The following is a 13038-nucleotide window of genomic DNA, read 5'->3' as shown; positions in this document are numbered from 1 at the left end:
ATATTTAGTCTCTGATTCATGCTTTTCCAGAGACCTTGGCTGGGGGCCTAAGCGGATACCATGTCTCCATCAAAAATTCGCTCTTGGGCTTCCCTGGTGGCGCAGTGGTTGGGAGTCCGACTTCCAATGCAGGGGACACGGGTTCGTGCCCCAGTCCGGGAAGATCCCACAGGCCGTGGAGCGGCTGGGCCCGTGAGCCATGGCCACTGAGCCTGCGCGTCCAAAGCCTGTGCTCCGCAGCGGGAGAGGCCGCGACAGTGAGAGGCCTGCAAAAAAAAAAAAAAAAAATCGCTCTTGCTGGTGTCCTGTCTTTTGCAGGACTGTGGAATAACTAAGTGCATTTATCTATTTATATCATGGTTGTGGCCATATCAGTCCATTAGAATAAAATCACCGCCACCAAAACAGGGACTGGGTAACAGCACTATTAGGATAAAACGCCTCAAATGATAAAACAGTAATATGGATTATAATGTGGACATTAAAACCGAAAATAGCATACACTCATGAGATTCTGTATACGGAGTAGATTTTTGTGTGACCAAAGGCAGAAGCTCTGTCCCCCCCAGGGTCCAGGTCCATGATGTGCAGGAGCCATTCACCCTGTCTTCTGGCAGATTTACTGGCCTAGTGTGAGTAAATCCCCAGGCCAGGAAGGGTAACAAAGTAAGAGGAGAATCGTGATTTGGGGTAGATATACTTACGTTTAAGTTAAGAAGGTAAATATGGCAACGTGGAAGATATTGGGCCAAATGCACACCTAATAGTCAGTGGCCTGAGCCCATTGCCATGTGAGCTATTCATGTGCTAGACCAGGACCAATTTACACCAAACTTACCTCTTAAATACCTTCTTTCTTTGGTAGTTTGCAAGGACAAAATTGAAGATAATTAAAATAAATTTACATTAAAACCAAGTAACATTTGTTGTGTTTAGAAATATTCTTAGCTCTCATTTCTTCCTTCCTCAATCCTTTTTTACACACACACAGAGAGAGAGAGAGAGAAAGACAAAGAGAGAGAGAGAGAGAGAAAGCCCTACTCGTGCTTGCACACATTTTTGTTTAAATCAAGCCAATGGAGCCCAGTGGATCTCAGGTGTGTTTTCCCCCAGGTACTAAAGATGCAAAGTAAACTGATATGCTTCAGGCAGTAGGACACAGTGGGAACCTGAATGTGTGGACTTTCTCCTGGAAATTCCTACCTCAAAGCTGAGGAGCTCCTCTCGCACCACCTAAGCTGGGTCCTTTCTTCTTATTCCTCTAAGAGATATTCTTCTAAGTTTCATGCAGTGTTTTTCATCTGAAAGACCCTGCCCACAAGCCTTGCCAGCCACTCAGAAACACCTCTTAACAAGAGAGGATGACATGTCTCCTTGCTCCTGGGTCCTTGCAAAGCAAGTTAACTGCAATGAATCCAGGCATATTTTTTGAGGTCAGAATGTGCTGAGTCCAGAGACTGGCTGATGAGGAAACACTGGTCGGCAGAAAGCATTTTAGGGCCTTTCCTTTCCTAGGAGAAAGCTCTGATGCCCTTGTCCCCGGGGTGGAGCTCTTGGGCTAAGAAGGAGAGCTTGCGCTGTGCTAAAAACCAGCTTGGGGCTTCCCTGGTGGCGCAGTGGTTGAGAGTCCGCCTGCCGATGCAGGGGACACGGGTTTGTGCCCTAGTCCGGGAAGATCCCACATGCCGTGGAGCGGCTGGGCCCGTGAGCCATGGCCGCTGAGCCTGCGCGTCCGGAGCCTGTGCTCCGCAACGGGAGAGGCCACAACGGTGAGAGGCCCGCGTACCGCAAAAAAAAAACCAAACAAACAGCTTGGTTTAAAATCCTGATCCTGCCATCTGCCAGCCGGGTGACTGTGCAGGTCACGAGACCTCTGCATGCCCCTTTAACAGCGTGGTGATGAATGCAAACTCCTGTCTTGTAGGTCCGTGATGTCATCCCTAGCAGGAGCGGAGGAAGCCTGGACAACAGAACTTTGCAAACCTTGAGGTCTGCAGCTCAGTGAGACGGTGAGAGCACTGGACTCCCAAAGAGCCTTCACTGTGGGTCAGTAGAAGAACTGAAGAGTTTTGACCGAGGACATTTTAATGCTCCAGGACAACTCCACCTGTGATGATGGAAATGTCCCATATCTGTCCTCTCTTACGTAGAAGCCATGGGCCCCTAGCACCCAAATGTGGCTAGTGCAATTTGGGAACGATTTTTAATTTGATTCGATGTTCACTTCTTGAAATTTAAATACTCACAGATGGCTACTGTCTGGGACAACACAGTTCTAGAACAGTGGTTCTCAACTCAGGCTGCACATCCGAATCCTCCAGAAGCTTTAAAAAGTCTTGAAGCCCTGACCTCATACCATTTAAATCCTAGCATGAGAAGTAAGAATTCCCCAGGTGATTGTAATGTGTAGCCAAGGTTGGGGCCCGCTGCTCAGGAATGGACAGGGATTTTGTTGCGTAGGTGCTTGTGTCAATCATGGCTCTTGCCTTGCTAAACAGGAGAGTGATGGAGACCGGCTTGCTCTGGGATGTAGCCACTTGGATTTTTCTCTGTTGAGGACTTTGGTAAGTTTGCTCTTGGAACAAATTCTAGATGCCTCCAATCAGGACAGGCTAATTGGTCTTGTTTTTTCATGGTCCTGGGCATGTGTCTCCCTCGGCTGATAGGATTGGAGAGCGTCCCTGGGTGGGAGAGGGATGGTTTGGGGGAGGGGTGGGAGGAAGGGAGGTGGACCAAGCATGCTACAAGGATAATGAGAGGCTTCCTCTCCAAGTTCTGAATAACACTCCCTCTTCCACTTCCCATTACACTTTCCCAAAGGGAAGTTTCATTTCATACCAGTGGTAGGAGGTCTTTAGTAGAAGGACACAGGGGGTTCCTACCTCCTTGTACAGAAAAGTATCATTGATCACTTGAAACCCAATTAGACCAGGAGGGAAACACTTTGTTGGGACTGAAGGAACCAGAATCAGGTTTTAATGAAAAACACATTTTATTTCTAAAGTAACTGGTCTTATGTTCATTCCAGAGAAAGTCCTCAGGGCTCAGAGAAGAGGAATGTAATAAAATGATAACAAGGGCATCCTGACCCCTCACAAAAGCACCGTCCCTGTAAGTGGTTACTTCAAGGGCTTCTCCTGCTGCTTCCCCAGTCCTTGCTGGGGGTGACTGGTGGACCTTATTCTTATTTGAAGTCAATGCAGGTGAAGGCAGCCCCCTCAAAAGCTGGGAGGGGGTCTGCTGAGACAGACAGGCTCTAGAAATGGAAAGAGAGAGCAGAAGAGGTGTAATCAGATGGTCTTCACAGCCCACTAGACTGTACCTGAGCCGGGAGACCTCCCTCCCCGCCGCCGCCCCTCAGCCCAGTTCCAACATCTCACCACCCAACTGTGGAGAGGAGGCAAGGAAGGGTGACACAAGCCTTCAAGGAAGGAGAAGCTCTCATCTGAAGACCTAGAAAGGCTCAGAACTTCCAGTTCTGGATTTCTTGCTAAGGGACTCTTCTTAGACTTGACACGGCTTCACCCTGTTTTCGCCACATGAGCCACTTGGCTCTACTGGAGGGAAAGAATCCCTAAAGAACACACAAGTGTCAATAGCTGTTGATGGTTTCCCTTTCCATCTTGACCCCGAGGCCCTTGGTACCATTGCCCAGTACTGCTCACGGCCTCCTTTCTGATGGAAGGGAATTCCCTCCACCCAGGACTCTGACCACTGCCTGTCTTCAGCACATACTAAGTAAAAAACCTGTTATAGGTAGTATCTCATTTAATTCTCAAAATTATCTCCATTTTGTTATCTATGTTTAACAGAAAGGATAAGTGACTTATCCAAATCCCACATCTGTTTTCTGTTTTTTAACATCTTTATTGGAGTATAATTGATTTACAGTGGTGTGTTAGTTTCTGCTTTATAAAAAAGTGAATCAGCTATACGTATACATATATCCCCATATCTCCTCCCTCTTGCGTCTCCCTCTCACCCTCCCTATCCCACCCCTCTAGGTGGTCACAAAGCACCAAGCTGATCTCCCTGTTCTATGCGGCTGCTTCCCACTAGCTATCTATTTGACATTTGGTAGTGTATATATGTCAATGCTACTCTCTCACTTTGTCCCAGCTTACCCTTCCCCCTCCCCATGTCCTCAAGTCCATTCTCTAGTAAGTTTGTGTCTTTATTCCCGTCCTGCCCCTAGGTTCTTCTTTTTTTTTTTTTTTTTTTAGATTCCATATATATGTGTTAGCATATGGTATTTGTTTTTTTCTCTTTCTGACTTACTTCACTCTGTATGACAGACTCTAGGTCCATCCACCTCACTACAAATGACTCAATTTCATTTTTTGTTATGGCTGAGTAATATTCCATTGTATATATGTGCCACATCTTCTTTATCCACTCATCTGATGATGGACACTAACGTTGCTTCCATGTCCTGGCTATTGTAAATAGTGCTGCAATGAACATTTTGGTACATGACTCTTTTTGAATTATGGTTTTCTCAGGGTATATGCCCAGTAGTGGGATTACTGAGTCATATGGTAGTTCTATTTGTAGTTTTTTAAGGAACCTCCATACTGTTCTCCATAGTGGCTGTATCAATTTACATTCCCACCAACAGTGCAAGAGGATTCCCTTTTCTGCACACCCTCTCCAGCATTTATCATTTGTAGATTTTTTGATGATGGCCATTCTGACCGGTGTGAGATGATATCTCATTGTAGTTTTGATTTGCATTTCTCTAATGATTAGTGATGTTGAGCATCCTTTCACGTGTTTGTTGGCAATCTGTATATCTTCTTTGGAGAAATGTTTGTTTAGGTCTTCTGCCCATTTTTAGATTGGGTTGTTTGTTTTTTTTGATATTGAGCTGCATGAGCTGCTTAGAATTTGAACCTGTGCTCCTAACCTCGGCACTATTAGGTGAGGAATAGGCTGGAGCTCCCCCTCGTGGTCATCGCGCAAAACCAACAGTTCCTGCCTTAATTGGTTTCCTGCCTAATTGTCATTCCTCTTCCATTATTATGGATCTCTTCTTTCCAAACCCTGGCCATTAAAGTGATAGTCTTAAATCCCAAATTTCATCCTTCTTCCACCCTAGCCCATACTTCTATCTCTTTCCAGAGAGCCCTAAACTCTCGTCTGATATCTGACTTGAAACTATGCACCCTATCCCTTGGGACTCTGTATATTAAAAACAAACAACAAAAAAACCTCACAGATCTCCCCCCAAAATTTTTTGTTCATCATTCCATTTCCTAGCATTAAGCAACCTCTGGCTTTTGTCTGAAGACTCCATTTATCTTGTAACCATCTCTAGCGTATCCTTCTCTCCTTCCTTTTCCTGAACTGAACAGAAGGTGGGTTGGCAAGCCTGTGCTTCCCGCCACTGCCCCCAACCATCCTTTCGTGACCTTTATCCAACGACCTTGCCAAGTTGAGATTCACACACCAGAATCTGTAACACTTTCTTTCCTTAACCTGGCTCACAGGCTTCCTTTTCTTGCTCAAATCCGAGGGATTCCAACATGAAAACCCATCATCCTCCCAACTCTACTCAGGCACAATTCAAGTTCCACATCCTCGGGAGCTCGCTCTCACCTCCGCGGAGCTGCTCAGCTGGGTGACAGTAAAGATCGCCGTGGGCAGCTTGGCATTAAGTTCTCTGAAGCTAATGGGACTAGGTTTGAATTCTGGGTCTGTCACTTGTGTGCCTGGGAGCAAATCTACAGCCATCTGCAGCTTTAATGTATTCATCTGTGAAATGGGATAATAATAATACCTTACTGACCGGGCTGTTACAGAGGTTTAATGAGATCGTACACAGAAATTGCCTAGCATATTATCTGACACTTTAACACCACAATCAACGTTAGCTGGAATTATTATTATTATTATCATCATCACTGAGAATTCCTCCACTACTTAGATCTTGAACTCGTAACATTTGCCAAGACCATAAGCTCCTCCCTGCTTTTACCTTTCTGACCCCTTCATTTCATTAAAGCGACTCTTAATTCTCGTTGGGCTCTTGCCCATCATTCATTACTCATTGGGTTCCTATTGCATTCTGGGTAGTACTTCTCACAAACACCCTCCCCTCTCAGGCCCCCAGCCCCTTCTCAGCCTCTTTCCCTCTCAGTGGATTGCCTTTCCTTTCACTCTCCTGAAGACAAGTCTCCCCTACCTGAGTTCCTTCAAGGTCTCGCCTCTATGCTCAGCACCTCTGCTTCTTCTGTGTTGTTTTATTCACCACCTCTTTCTTCATTCTTCTCACAGGCAGGGAGGTCTGCCCTTTTTCCTCATTCCAGTGAGTCTCTCTACCTGTGCTCTTAACTCCATCCTTTCCTACCATCTCTAAGCCTGTGATCCCACAAGTCTTCCCAGCGCAGTCGTCATGCTACTCAGCCAGGCTTGATGAGAATTTCTCCTCTGTAGCTTCCAGAGATCTGCCCAATTCTGTCTCCTCCCTTAATTCCTCTCCTCCTCCTCCTTTAAAAGATTCATTTGGTATCTCCTCCTTTTCTTTTCACCCCATCCTTGTGAGCTATTCGTTAGGCTCTGCCTGTTGACTTTTACTTTCTGTGCTCTCCTCTCCCTCTAGGTGGTCTAATTCTCCTTGCATATCCATGTCGTTCACGCCATGTCTAGCTCCAGGCTGAAGATCAGGTGCACATCTCCAGTTATCTGTTGGGCACAAACTTCATGTGTCCAGTTACCATCTGACCTGAGCATCATCTGTGTTGAGTCCTCATATCCCAAGCACCAGCCCACCTTCCTCCAACTCCCTTCTTTCTTCCACATTTCTACTCATGGTACCACTCTTCTCCGTTTTTCATAGACTCAAAACTTCAGAGTCAATGTCGAAATTTCTTTTTCCTATAATCACTGCATCTAATCAGTTATCATTTTCCTTAGAGTCTCTACCCAGGATGTCTTTCATCTCTTTCTCCTTCTTTACACTTCCACTGCCTCTAATTTGATTCAGGGTCTCATCTTCTTGGACTGTCATAATACCTGCCTATGTCATCACTTCCAGATTCTTTTCCTTCCAACACATCCTATCTTTATACTATTGTTTGTACGTTACTTTCTAAAGTCAACTGTGTTCATGACTCAATTCATTAATTCAATCATTCACTCAATCATTTGTTCAATTCTAAAATTGATTGAGTTCTTTCTTTGCACAAAGCCTTACAGACAGATAAAATAAGACGCAGTGTTTGTATATAGAGTTATTAGATAATAGCTAAAATGTACACATTTAAAATGTCAGTGGTCCAACATGGTGGAGTCACAGTTTCATGCAGATATGAGGCAGGAGGAAGGGTGGGCTGTTTCACACATACCTTTGATGTCCAGCTCTTCCATCCAGTGCCTCCATCATCTTTTAGAGAGAGCTCTGGAGACCTCTCCCGGATCCTCTGTACTTGGTCAGCAGAAAAGGGAGCACATGAAACGGTGCAGGAGACGGCTCAGAGGCCAGGCTTGGAAGTGGTACACATCGCTTCTATCCACATTTCTATCTGCATTTCACAGACAGAGCTGCGTGGGGCTGGGTAACGTAGTCTATTGATACTTGCTAAAAGAAAAAAAGAAGCAGAGATATAGGTGAGGCCGAGCAGCTCTGACACTGAGAGCGTATACAGTTTTGTAAGGACAGTCAAATAAACTGACAATCGAAATATAATGCACCCATTACCCACTGACTTAAGAGCAGGTTTGAGCTTGAGTTTCAAGAAATTCCCAACTTTAGCCCCAAGAGAACTTGCCCAGTTTAACTTCCTTAGAAATCCCTTGTGTTCTAAATGCAACTGTTTGCTCCTAAAGCCCACATGGGCTTCTTTTCCCCTCTGGGTCTATGAATTTCCCTAAGATTTTTCTTCTGTGCCATCACACTTTCACCTGACAAAGTCCCACCATTCCTTCAAGACCCATTTCAAATGCAACCGTGAAGTCTTCCCTGACTTCCTTCCCCCTTCTAAAGCATTTGCACCTCTTTGTAAGGCACATTTTTCACTTTATCTTGTATTATAATAAGGTCTTAGCTCATTACCAGACCACGTGCTTGAGAGGAAGTGTAGGCTAAAGCCACGGCTGCTTTCTGTACGTCCTGAAACATGGAGCACGATGTCTTGAACAAAACTGGAATACAAGACATAAGCTTCGTTAAACTGAATCCTTGTTTTTCATTGACATTTCTTGTCTCTCCAATCCTACCTTGAACTCGGGAAGTCTCAGACATTCCTAACAGGGTGTCTTGTATGTGACCTATGGAGGATGGTATAGGGATAGCGAGAGAGACTCAGGTTCTCGTCCTGACTCTACCACGCATTGGTTGTGGGACCACTGCACATATGTAAGCTTCAGCTTGAGCGTATATAGAGTTGATCTAAATGACTTCCATGTTACTTTCTGGTTCTAAGAACCAGTTCCATGGCTTTCCCACTACTCCAAGAACATCCCTAGGGCTCTAGGTTGGAAGCAAATAATTCACAGAGAGCCCGGTTAACAATTTAATTCAACAGAGAAAGGTATGCTTAGTTAAGTTGAAGCATCAGATTATAAGAGATAGAGAAAGAACAAAGGAGAGAGATCTTGGATAATCTGGGAAGAGAGTTGTCCTCTGGCATGGTTAGCCCCTGTAGGGTGAGGAAGCTTGCAAAGCACAGGTTCCCAGTACTGGTGGGGAAGTGGAGGCACTGCCGCCCCTGGTGTAGCCAGGAATTCATCAGTGTGTGTTTTTCATCATCATAATAATTGGGATTTGATGGACGGGGCCAAGGACAACAAGGCCTCCTGCAATGCACGGGACAACCCCACACATCAAAGAATTATCATGTTTCACACATAATTTTCAGATGCCCCACTGGACGTATAGTTGGGTGAAAACCCTGTTTAGAATTATCTGAGCCTAAATCAGTAAACTTGGGAGTCTGTAGTCTATAAAACACTAGAACACATTTTTACCCTGTTTTAAAACTCACTGAAGTTTTCAGTAAAGCATCAGTTCTGTAAATTGACAGAAAGCAGTACTTTATTGTATTTGGAACTTCACCAAAAGTTGTTCATCGTTTTAGAAAATACATCAGTAACAGCAATGCCATTGCATTGTTTGAATCACAGTAAAATGTTCCCATATCAGTCCACATTCATGGTCAGTACCTTCTGGTGATTACCTGTAGAAGAGCAGGTATCTGAGTATTACCTGCTATGTTCTAGTCATGCTTGAGTATTACATATTGAGACCCTCTCCTTGGATTTCCCCTTTCCATTATTACAAGCAGGAGGTCATATGATTTTTAAAGTTATGTCTATAGGTAGGTTATATTATTTATGAATTTCGCTTTAGAATAACAAATGGAGTTGTTTAAAATACTTAATATAAAAAGGACATTAGATATAATTGGGTTGAGATCCACTGAGGTAAAGAATCAAGGGGTTCATGAGAAGCTGACCATAGAAGATTACATTTGTATTCATGTCAGGACAAAATTAGCCTTTGATTCTACTACATGGACTTGAAGAGTAGAGCTTATATGTAGTTCATCCATTTCTAATATCCTCATATCTGTTGGAATAAAACCAAAAAACTCTTCTCCTAATAATTAAAATTTGCTTAATGTTCTATGTTTTACTGAACATTTGCATTTAGAATATTTCATTTGGTTCTCAAGACCACCCCATGAGGTAGATCCAGGTCATTGTTATTATTCTTATTATTTGCTCAGGAAATTGACATAAAGAGAGATTACATGACTTGCTTTAGGTCGCCTCTCTAGGTACGTGGCTAATGCTGGATCCACTGACTCAATCACACTTTCTCGTCATGTCACTCACTCTGGAAGGATGGCATTTTATTGGTGAATGCACAGACAAGCACACTAATTCAAGCATGGATTCTGAACATCAACGGAGTTCGTGTCTTCTAGACTTTCTGTGAGAATAAAATGAGGTAATACATGTGAACATGTTTAGAACAGAGCTTGGCGTAAGAAAGGTACTCAGTACTGATATGTTTCTCTCCAAACTCTACGGCCACAAGAAGGTACCCTGGTTATTCTCCTAGAGGCAGAAAAGACTGGGTCTGTGCTCATGGAGACCTGGAAGCATCTTGCGCAACTTAAGAGCAGCCTCACGTAGAGATCTTCCTGCTTCGTCAGTGGTCAGGACGTCTCAATGAGGCATCCTTCCCAGGCTAGGTTTTAAAATGTTTCCCCTTGCACCACCTTTGTTAAAGCCACTCACTCATCAAAATGAACAGGTACAAGAGCTTGAGGAGAGCACAGTTAAGCACACGTTTGGATCTGTAGCTGCTCCCTACTCTACTCTATAGCATCCGTGGAAAGCTTGGCAAACAGGAAGACGTCCCACCCAGCCCTGGAAGTCTCAGGGGAGGCACCGAGGCCCCAGCACATGGCTCTGGATTTCCTCCCACCCTCATCTCCCAAGCATGGGCCTAACCTGAATAAATAGAGGGGGAGGAAAACAGGAAGCAGTAAAACAGTTCAGTGGAAAGTAAACACGCAGCAAAGGCGCGGGCCTTCTCTCTGCCTGTTAGGCTCTGTGGGAGGCTGAGAAAAGCAGAATCTATGAGGAAAGGCCCCTCTTGTGGTTTTGGTCTGTCTCCCATTCTGCCCACTCTTTCCCCAGCCTGTGCATGAACATACACTCACATAACCCTGCTTCCCCACTCCCTGTCCTTCCCCTGGAACAGGCCGATCCCGTGGAGGGTGTGCAAGACCTCGATACATTTATTCTAAATTAAACTGTGGGTAGAATGCTATTTATCAACACTTTTCTACATTGTTCATCTCCCTCTTTGTTAAGCTTTTTACCAATGCTGTTGAAAATGGAGTCAGTCAGTGATCCAGTCATGCCCCTAAATGAATCACTGTCATACATGAAAAACTTTGGACCAGGGGTCTGGAGGTCTGGAGTGTTTTTCTAGCTCGGTCTCTGCCACCTGTGAAGTCAGATCATTCCTCTTAGCTTCAGTTTCCTTGTTTGTAAAATGATAGAGCGGGAATAGATGATACCTAAGGAGAGAAAGCAAGACACCCTGTGTCCTAGTCTAAGGCCACGAGCATGCAGAAGCCCTGCAGCTACTATCAGATGTGTGGACTTTAATGAAGTAGGCATGATATTTGCTTGCAGGAACATTCCTCTGTCCAAGAGATGGTCTGTGTCTGGGGTAGCCAATCGAGTGTCTCAGAGCTCCTAAAAGGCATCCATGTGAAACGAGCAATGTTAACCTTTAATTATTTTGAAAGTGTAGTTGTAAGATCTTCTAACACTAATTGGAAAAGGGCAATGAACCACTTTGGGGTGCTAGCGTGTGGTCCCACACATAACAGAACATGTATCCTGTAACATACATCTTCTTTTGCTTCTCCAGATCTTAATCATTCGAGGAGAGATGGCTTTTAATGGAGGAGAGAACTAGATAACTTCATTTCCACACTGACTTCTTACTCTGACCATGACAGTTATCCCAACACTCCTTTGCACATGAGATTTGTTGAACATGACCTATGGGCTAAAGCGATCTACAACCTCAAGAAACATCCTGAAACCTTAGACCATCTGTGCTCTGGCACAGGGGCGAGGAGCTAGGACTCTATGGCTGAATGCCTCCTAGAAGTTGACCAGATGGTCACCATCAAGGTCCCTGTGTCCTCACAGTGGGAGAGTGACTCCTTATGCTTTGCCATGACTCTGGACCAGTGCATTTCCATTGTTCCACTCCTGACAGATGAAACTTGACTTTACATCAGAAAAGCTCTTTCCTAGAACCCCTCTTGGGTACTAATAGGTTTTTGGCCTGAGGTTTACTGCATTATGATTTCATGATGAAACTGGGGAAGGAGAGCTATGTTTTCAGAGGCTCTGTCAGTGCACAGCAGGTCCCCTCCAGACAATGAGGCTACTGTGGAGTAGAAGAGAGCCTGCTGGGGCAGATTCCAGGCGGTTTGATTTAAGAGGTGCACACAGCTGCCAGGCACTGCGGAACTATCGTGATGTGCCGGAGGAATCCAGGTTTCAGGAGAGAGACTGAGGCACCGGATTCGCGGACTGGCTCCATAGGAGCATGGCGGGGGTTCTCATTTCCCTCCCGGCTTTAGGATATGAGTTCCTCAGTAACTTGATGGTGATTTCAGTGTAGTCCTACCCTGCCTGGTGTTTCCAAAGTTGATTTTGACTTCCTATCCTCTCATTCCATCTTTACCAACCTGCGGAGTTTCCAGGCTCAGGACCCCAGGGACCATGTTTCCTTTGAACTTTTTGCTCTTGGACTGAGGTCAAACGGACACCTTCGTGACCTTGGAAATGCAACTATTGCCAAGTCCCTGTATCACTTTGAAGTGAGTCACGATGCCATCAACATACTATCAGGATGGTCTTTGGAGCGTGGTATTATATTTGAAACAGAAGTGTATACTTACAAATTACTAACACTAGCACCCCAAAGAGGTTTGGGATGAGAGTAAGTCATCATCCTGTCCCACTCCTCATGCATCCCCTGGTCAATTAAATTACTGGAATTCATATTATTAAAAACTGCATTTCTGAAAGTGTAATTCTTTGCATATTGGTCTCCTCTCTAGAAAGAAACATGAGCCAGGGATTATATCTTTTCATTTTTCTAAAAAAAAAAAAAAAATCAATGTTCAGAAAGAGCCTGGCACATGGAATTTCTTTAACAAATATTTATCAGTGAGTGAATGAAATTTATGTATGCTGATTTGAGACATGACACCAAAGAAATATATAACCTTAGCCAAATTTCTTCATATCTATAAGCATCTAATTCTATGTCTCAAAAACAAAAGGACTTTTACTAAATAATTTTGGAAGTTGCTTTTCACTCCAATATTCTAAGATACTTTTTCTTATTTCAAGATATCTGGGGTTCAGTTTTGTACAAATTACTATACAAGGGAAACAATAAAGTTGAAGTTATGGGCTTGTCTCAAGAAATACAATAAGTTAAGTCAATGGCGTTCCTAAGGCCCATTAAGAATTTTAACATCTTTCTCT

The sequence above is a fragment of the Tursiops truncatus genome, chromosome 21, assembly GCF_011762595.2.
Source record: "Tursiops truncatus isolate mTurTru1 chromosome 21, mTurTru1.mat.Y, whole genome shotgun sequence".
Classification (NCBI taxonomy): domain Eukaryota; kingdom Metazoa; phylum Chordata; class Mammalia; order Artiodactyla; family Delphinidae; genus Tursiops; species Tursiops truncatus.
This window is presented reverse-complemented; position numbering follows the sequence as displayed.